Here is a 9,697-nt window from a genome sequence, read left to right as displayed (position 1 = left end):
GCCCTACATGTGATCCCCTCACTAAAAAAAAAAAAAAAAAAATAGAACATACAAAACACACTTTTGCACTTTATTAAACTCCTATTCATTCCAGTCATACAGTATCTGTTTATATGCAAAATAAATGCACATACAAAAATGTATTCAAATGACTTAATGTTCATTAATTTCATTTCAAAATACACTACAGTATTTTTAAATCACTGTTCTAATGACTAAACTTACGATAAATATAAATGTTTCTTAAAAAACTGATATTCATTGGATAATTTTCCTGTGATATACAAACCCTAATTCAAAGGGTAGAGGGTGAAATCTAATGTATATGTATTTCACAACATTCAAACAGAATGATACAGACACTAAAATTTGCACATTCATATAACGGAGTTACTAAAAGGAAAAAAAAAGAGAAAGCCATTTCCAAAGAGCATATCTTACTCTAACATAAACAACGACATCCCAGAGTCCCTTGAGCAATCGTATTTCTTTGCGACACTGCTTCATCTGTTTGTACTCTGGAAGAGCCACTTCAAAGAGGCGAGCAGAGTCCTGCATTTGCAACATTTCTTCTTCTAATTCCTTGAGTTCCTTATTTGCCTATGGAGAAAACACACATCTGCACAGAAACCGCCAGACAGGCTGCCTCATCCTGTAGTTCTGCACCTTTCAATATTTCAAATTCTGATTTTTAAAAGAATAAAAGAAAAACTACAGTATAATTATTGGTAGCCTGTAAAAGGCTCTGACCAGCAAACCCACGCTACTCAGAAAGTGAGAGTAAAGATAATACCTTTAGGAATGTTACCAATATTCTTCCTGTGCACATATATCAGCAAAAAATTTGCTCTGTCAGGGCCAGTGATTTAGCTCAGTGGTGCTGCCTCACAAACACAAGGTTCTGAGTTCAATTCCTGATACCCCCCACAAAAAAACCCCAAAAAACAAACAAACAAAAAATTGCTCTGGCATTGGGTTGGAAGCTTCACTGGGGAGCAAAATATCAGGCATTAGACATTTCCCATTTTACAATAAATTACCTTAAAAAGAACGATTTAAAAAATTACCTCACAGTTTATCAACAGTATAAAAGACATGTGAGAATTCATAAAGTAAAACACCAGAGCTAAAAAACACAACCCAATTATGGAAATTTCACATTATGATTGTCTCTTTCAAGGTTCATCTACCCTCTCGTCTATGTAGAAAAGTTTACGTTTTACATCACACATACACAGGCTTATTTCTTTTCTTGATGAGCTGACTCTCACGTCTAGCTTTCTGTTGACAAAGTAGTATGCAAAGGGTGATGGAGGAAATATGGTGAGTGCTTAAACTGAAAAACCAAGGAACTTCCACAATGAAGACTACAGTGCCAAAAACAGTGAGGTAAATGTGTTCACAGTGAGGGAGAGTCACACAAGAATTTTGAGGGGGACCAATGGCAATATGCCTTTGACTGTGTGACAGTTTTTAATCTCAACCGTCACTGTATGCACGGTGAAAGTTTGAAAAGTACAGAACCTGCAAGGCAGGAAAGTCATCCCTGGGTTTTACAGGACTGGTGCCCTTTCTGAAATTCTCATTTTTAACCTCAAGCTATTCTTTTTCTTTTTTTTTGTTTTTTTGTTTTTTGATCAAGTTTAGAAACTACAGTAGATTTTGCAAAAAAAAAGAGGGGGGGGATTGGACTTTATTTTTCCACTTTATATTTTCTCTTACCCTCTTCCCAATAACCTACAACTTTAATATTACTTTGTTTTTAATCTTCTTTTTTAATTTAAAAAACTAATAATTATTTTGTCAACTCTAGTTGACAACATTATTTACTTATATACAATATAAATTTTTAAATTTACTTATAATACAACATAAAACTTCAAAAGGCATGACTCAAGCTAATTAATATATGCATTACTTTTTTATTTTGCAATGAGAATAGATAAAAACCTCTCTTAAGGATTTTCAAAATAAAATATATTGTTATTAAACTACAGTCACCATGTTGTACAACATATTCATGCCTTGATTATGCAGGGGATTGTTTCCAGGAACCCCAAGAAATGCTCAAGTCCCTTACATAAAATGATGGGTAGACTAAAAGCATACCTTTCATCCTTTTCATTTATTTTTAATCATTTTCTGATTTGTTACTTATACTAATTCCATTATTCCTATGAACATATACCATTTTCTGATTAAACATATTAATTCTATCATCCCTAGAAATTCATTCCCAGTTATGTTAATTCAATTGGTTACTGTGTCTTTGGCTATGAAGAAACAACAACACTTTACCAAGGGTGTCACTATTAAATTTCTTTTTAAAAGGAAGAAATTCAGCATACCACACCCCTTCCCTTATTCCTAGAAGGCTGATGGTTTCTGATTTGTGGAGTGTGTACTATAGTCTACCACACCAGGCCAGTACAAGAATACACATGCCTATTATATTTAAAAGGTCCCACCATGCATTCTTTAGGCACGGGGTAAGCATATCCTCTTTTAAATAAATGTAACTATATATAAATATATAACTATATGCTATTAGCATAGAAATGGTAAGATTCAGTATCTTACCATTGCTAAGTCATAAACGCTTACATACTACACTTTTGTCAGTCAAGTAAAAAGCAATTCCCTATGCACAATCTATTCAGGTCACTGGTTATTTGCATATAATCCTTGAAAAAAAATAGAAGAAAACTCAACTTTATTAGCATATTCTAACCTATTCCCTTTTGATGAATATTTTAATGAATCTTCTTTAGCCAAATGAAAGAAAAAAGAAGACCTTATGCTGTAGAATGTTGTTGCCTAAACAGGGTTAAGAGCAATTAAATTAAAATTCAACCTGAAGTTTGGAAAGAGAAGTAGTAGCTTTGTCAAACTGGACACGAGTCATAGGGAAAGACCATCTCCATCAGGAAAAAGGATCAGGATGGCATCCCAGATGAAAAACTCAAAAACTGACCCTACTCCTAATTTAATTTTCACAGTCATTTCCTCAAATAACTATTTTTCTAATAAAAGTTTAAAGCATCTTTTTAACCTCTTGTGACTTACGATTCTATATCTTAGTTGTCTATAATAGTGGCTCATTATAAGCTAGAAATGAATGACAGTCCAAATATTCATGTCCAAATTTAAGAGTAAATTATTTCCTGGGTAAATATTGCTAACAAAATATCACATGGGAACAAACATACAGCAAAATATGTGTAACTTTGCTGAGAACAAGGATGAGAATTTCCTTTTTTTTTAATTTAGGAAGCCAGAATTTTTTTCATTTTATGAAAAATAAGACAAAATGTCATAACTAAATGAGAAGAACAGTAGTTATTACATTGTGTATCAGTGACTTTCAAAGTAGTCATTCAAACTACAAGAATAAAGCAAAAAGACTCTTACAAATAACACAAATCATTCTTTTCAATGAACCAAGATAAACTAGTAGAATAAATGGAATCAATTAAAATACATATTGAAATATTTTTAAAACAATGAAAAGTATAATTTGGGGAAGTTTTGGAGTCTCATCATATTTCCTATTTATCTCCTCTATTTTGCTCTTTATGTATATATTCATATATATGTATGCAGTACATGTACAGGTATATATGTGTATATATCTATGTTTCTATATAAGGAAAACCATACAATATTTGAGCTTTATCTGATTTATTTCACTCAACATGTTCTCAAGTTTCATCCGTTTATCTAAAAATGTCTCAAATTGATCTTTTTTATGGCAGTGTAATGTTCCACTGTGTATAAGCACATTTTCCATTCATCTGTTGACAGAAATATGTGCTGTTTTCAAGATCTAGCTGTTATATATTGTGCTGCTATTGACATGGGTATGCATGTATCTCTGTAACATGATAATTGTAACTCTTTTAGGAAGATTATCTAGAAGGGAGACAGCTGGGTCAAATGAATTTCTCTCTAGTTTTTTAATGAATCTCTAAACTAATTTCCGTATTGACTACACTACTTTACATTCTCATCAACAATATTGTTTTTTCCCCCACATCTTCCCCAGCATTTGTTATTAAGTTTTCGATGCTGGCCATTCTTCCTAGGGTAAGAAGGTATGTCAGTGTAGTTTAAAATTGCATTTCTTTGATGGCCAGTGATGATGAGCATTTTTTATGTGTATTTATTGGCCACTTGTATGTCTTCTGAGAAGTGTCTATTCATTTTAGTTGCCCATTTTTTAACTGGGTCTTTTAATGTGGAGTGTCTAAATTTTTTACTTTTTTATATATTCTCAATGTAAGTCCTCTGTGCATGGAATACCCCATTGTATTTTTGTCCTTCTGTAGACTCTCTTCACTCTGTAGAATGTTTCTTTTACTGTGCAGAAGGTTTTTAATTTGATATGATCCTCTCTGTTGAGTATTATCTCTTGTGCCATTGGAGGTCTGTTCAGAAAGTCTTTGACTATGCCTATGACTTTGAGAGTTGCACCTATTTTGTCTTCCAGGAGGTTGTTTCTAACATTTAGGCCACTGATCCATTTTGTGTTTAGTTTAACATATGGTGAGATATACAGGCCTAAACCCAATCTTCTGCATGTGTATACCCAAATATTTCAGAACCATTTATTAAAGAGGCTATCTTTCCTCCAGTATATGTTTCTTACTAGGTCAAAGATCAAATAGCTGAAGGTGCCTGGGTATTTTCTGCATCCTCTAGTCCAGTGGCAGTGAACCTATTTCACTCATGCCACAGCAAGCTATTTTGTTATCACTGAAAGCTCTAAAAGGTTTGCCATCACTGCTGTAGTCTGTTTCATTAATCTACATGTCTATTTTTGTGACAGTACTATGCTGTTTTAATCACTGTAGCTTTATCATATGACTTCAAGCATGGGATTGTGAAGCTGCCTGCTTAACCTTTATCACTCAGAATTGCTTTTGCTATTCTGGGTCTCTTCTGATACCATATAAATTTTAGGATATTTTTCTTTACCTCTGTGAGAAATGCTACTTTGATTGGGATTGGATTAAATCTCTACAGCAGTTTTGGAAGTATAGCCATTTTTATTTTATTGCTTCTACCGAAACAAGAACAGAAGATATTTTCCCTTTTCTGATGTCCTCCTTGATTTCCTTTTTCAGTCTGATATAATTTTCATTGCAGAGGTCTTTAACCTCCTTAGTTATGTCAATATCTAAGTATTTAAATTTTTTGATGCTATCGTTAATGGTATTGTTATCCTATTTTTCAATGAGTTTGTTATTAGTGTAAAGGAATGCTATTTATTTTTGTTTACTTTGTATCCTGCTACACTGCTGAATTCGGCTATCAAGTCTAGGAATCTTTTGAGTCTTGTAAGTAAAGGATCACATCATCTGCAAATAATGATATTTTGATTTCTTCCATTCTTATACATATTTCTCTTCTTTCTCTTTCCCTATTGCTCTGGCTGTTTCAAGGAACAGGAGTGGTGATAATAGCATCCTTGTCACACTTCTGATTTTAGAGGGAAGGCTTTCAGCTTTTCCCTATTTAATATGATGTTGCAGTAGGTTGGTCATAGATGGCTTTTATCATGTTAAGGACTTTCTATACCTATTTTCTTCAAGTTTTTTTTTTTTATCATGAATGGATATTGGATTTTGCCAAAGACTTTCTCTGCATCTATTGAGATGATCATGTGATTTTCATCCTTGCTTCTGTTTATGTGATGAATTACATTGAGTGATTTGCATGTAAACCATTCTTTAATCTCTGGGATGAAGCCTACTTGGTCATGGTGTCCGATCTTTTTGATGTTTTGTTGCATTTTTGCCAGTATCTTGTTAAGGATTTTCGTATCTGTGTTATTAGAGAAATTAGCCTATAGTTCTTTTTTTTGTTTGGATCCTTGTCTGGTTTTGAGATCAGGATAATGTTAGCTTCTGAGAATCATTTTAGAAGTACTCCTCCTCCCTTGATTTCATTAAAAAGTTTGAGGAGTATTGGTGTTAGATATTCCCTGAATTTCCTGTAGAATTTGGCTGTGAAACCATCACTTGTTGGTAGTTTTCTTTTTTTAAATTATTATCACTGCTTCAGTTTCACTGCATGTTATTGGAGTGTTAAAGATTTTTAAGTCTTCTTGGTTCAGTCTTGGCAATCCATATATATCCAGGAAATCTCTCTATTTCTTCTGAGTTCTACAATTGTGTGGTATATATTTTTGTGAAGTAAATGCTAATAAATTTCTAGATTTTGGCAGTGTTTCATTTCTAAATGTATTCCTTTGTGTCTTTTCTTTCCTTCTTTTTGCCAAGACTTAGCTAGAATTTTAATTATAGTTCTATCATTTATTACTCTGTAATCTCCAATAAATTATTTAACTACATAAATTCTTTATCTGAAATAGGGTCAGTAATAGAATCTGTATCATAGAAAGATTTTGAGACCTCAACAAAATGCAGTATGCCTAACAGAATTCTTGAAATACAGTAAGGAGTAAAAAAATAGCAATGTTGAGGATATACTCCTAAGTGAACTAAATAAGTCACATGTGTAAATACTGAATAGTTTCTCTGGTGTGAATAAACTATAATAGTATATAAAATCCTAATGAGACAATCGACAATGTAAAATAGAAAGAAAGGGGCTAAAGGTGTAGGGAAAGTGGGAAGGGTAGGGGAAAGCTAATAAGGGAAAAGAAATAAATATGGGAAAATGAAAAAATGGAAATGAAATGTTTGTAAATGGGGAGGGGAGGAGGGGAAGAGGGGGTGAAGGTAGGGCAGAGACAAGGGGAAAAAATGAGAACCAAGATCATGTAAAGGTACAAGATCCCAGTAATGAATGTAACTGTACTGTATACCTAAAATGTACCAATAAACTCAATGAGGAAAAAAAAAAAACAATAGCTGCTGTTACTTTGATGATGGTGGTGTTTTGGATAACATGATTTAAAACACACTGTAATTTTCTTGAGGAAAACTAATTATAACTGGCTGAACTTCTATAACTAATGGCAAAATATATAGCAATATCTCAGCATCTAACCTTATCTTCTAAAGTAGTTATTATATAAGATATGTGAGATCTGTATTACCTTATCAAGCACTGTATATGGGTTTTCTGCATTAAAACCAAGAGGAGCATAGCTTCTGAACCTCTCTCTGAACTCTGCTTGCTTTTCCTGGTGGAAGAAAAAAAAAAATGAATCTCAAAAAAAGCTTCACTGATCTTTGTAAAACCCTTTTTAAGAATAAGCAAATAAAAACTTGGTAACTAGCTTACATCAAATAAAATACATTTTTTCCGTATAAGAGTGACTTCTGCATTTTGGAGAGGTGAAACTTCATGTCTAACTGTTGCGGCAATCTTTTTGGTTGTTTCCCATTTTTCAGGTAATTCCTAAAAAAATAAAGGTACAAATAGGAAGTTAGTTCAATTCCTAGTAACTCAATCCTACAGGATTAAATTATTTAAATTTCTTTACACTAATCCATGACATCTTTTTATTCTTATATAAAGACTTTATCTGAGGGAGGAAAACAAGGGGGAGAAGAGGAGACTGATTAAGATTGACTGAATTCCAGGCTTAGAGCCAGGGTTGAAATACAGACTGACTTGCAGGGCTATCTGGGTTCACACCTTCCAATCATATGCCAGTTTTCTTCATCTCAGAATCAGTGGAAATCTTCAAAATACAGACAATATTTCAAACTGTTTTTGCCACTGCGGAACAAAATTAAAGTAGAAATGAACTAAAAATTAAACTTGACAATTAGAAATGGATTTACAATTTAGTAAGTAAAAAAAAAAATATGGGTTTTATATGAGGAAGCAAATACAAAAATGTGAATCAGTCTCATTGTCACTTTCTTCTGATTCCTTGGGCTTTGTATGTATTCTTTCTTAATGTTGAATTTTACATTAAAGTTGTTTTATTTTAGACAACCAGAAGTTTTGAAGGGAGTATAGAAAAAGGATGGGGAGTTAATTCCTACTTGATATTTGACAAAAGAAGCAATAAATAGTTCAGCTATCGACTCAACTCTACCCTTCCTGCACGTAGTACAAATAGGTCAAAAGCAAGTTACTTTCTCGGAAGAGCATTAGTGCATAATTACCACTGAATAGCATTCTGTGTGTCCAGACTAACAAAACATTGTTTCTCTGGATCATCTCCTGGGACACCGAACTGTTGTGTTGTACAAAATCATCCTTAGTGACCAGACTCTCCTTGTTTAGTCAAAGTGCAAAATTCAAAGTTTCTATAAATGATTAAGTAACCTTCAATAAATATTTGATGAATGATTCAGTAACTGTCAATTATGAAGAGAACACCGTGCTATGTATAAATATTTGTACAGTGAAGGGAATGGGATGCTTCTGAGTAAAATATATTCTTTACCAAAATCATTATAAAATTTTAGTGAGGAAGAGGCCCACACAGTAACTATTCTACATGAAAGTGTATGTTAACATTCACCAGGAGTGCCATGTGTCACGGAACCAAAACGGGAGACAATCTGTGTCATGACAGGAATACCTAACCAATCAGGCACCAAGAGGCCTGGACTCATGATCCCCTGTCCTTCCAGCTTGTGCTCCTCTCTTCAAAACTTAACTGTCCTTAACTGTGCAGAGTCCCGTTCTATGTCCCCAAGTCCATTTCATGGAGCCCTATCACACAGAGTCCTTTAAGAGGCCCCAGCTTAGAAGCCAGGGAGGAGCCATGTCCTTAAACACAGCACACCTGCTTTATGTGTAGAGATTCCAAGCAGGCTTTCACTTGACAAAAATGAATTTCCTTGAAAATCAAAAGATCAGATGATCTCCGAGGTTTATCTAACTGATACGATCCTCTGAAGGAGTAATACTGAATCTGAGGCTCGAAGGAACGACTAATGTAACTGACAGATCAGTGACAGGTCCTTTCAGCTTCAGCTGCCTCATCTCACAGGATGGGGTGACCATGTGGGCTCCTACGGATGGTGAAATAATCACAAAGATAGTGGCAGTCAATGAAGGTTTCTGAGCAGAGAAGGACTTAAAACTTGTAGATCAGAACTTCAATCTCACCAAAGCGAAATACAGTCAGGGTTGAGGAGGAATGCATTAAGTTAAGAAACTGCTACTGTGGCTGAGTTAAGAAACAAGAAGAATGGAATTTAAACTACATGGGTGAAACAGAAACGGAAAAAAGAAACAGGCTGAAAAGATGCTGTACCCATGAGGGACCCTTGTTATTGGTAAATTTCCTTGAATTTAAGAAAGTAGCCAGGCGTGGCGTCGCGCGCCTGTAATCCCAGCTACTCAGGAGCCTGAGGTGGGAGGATCGCTTGAGTCCAGGAGTTCTGGGCTGCAGTGCACTATGCCAATCGACCGGGTGCCCGCACTAAATTCGGCATCAATACGGTGACCTCCCGGGAGCGGGGGGACCACCAGGTTGCCTAAGGAGGGGTGAACCGGCCCAGGTCGGAAACGGAGGAGGTCAAGAAACCAATCCTTGCGTTCCTAGGAGCACAGTCACTTCTAAGGGTCTCTTTTAGCATAGCACACAGAAGAATTTGAAAAATGCTGTAACATTCATGAGAATGAAGGAGAAGTAGAGTAATTATTAAAAGTTGCTTTAAGGGCTGGGGATTTAGCTCAGTGGTTTTGCTGCCTGCCTTGCAAGCACAAATACCTGAGTTCGATTCCCGTTGCAAAAAAAAAAAAAAAAAAAAAAAAA

The sequence above is a fragment of the Fukomys damarensis genome, unplaced genomic scaffold, assembly GCF_012274545.1.
Source record: "Fukomys damarensis isolate Sample0158 unplaced genomic scaffold, DMR_v1.0_HiC HiC_scaffold_4, whole genome shotgun sequence".
Taxonomy (NCBI): domain Eukaryota; kingdom Metazoa; phylum Chordata; class Mammalia; order Rodentia; family Bathyergidae; genus Fukomys; species Fukomys damarensis.
Note: the sequence above shows the minus strand (reverse complement) of the source record.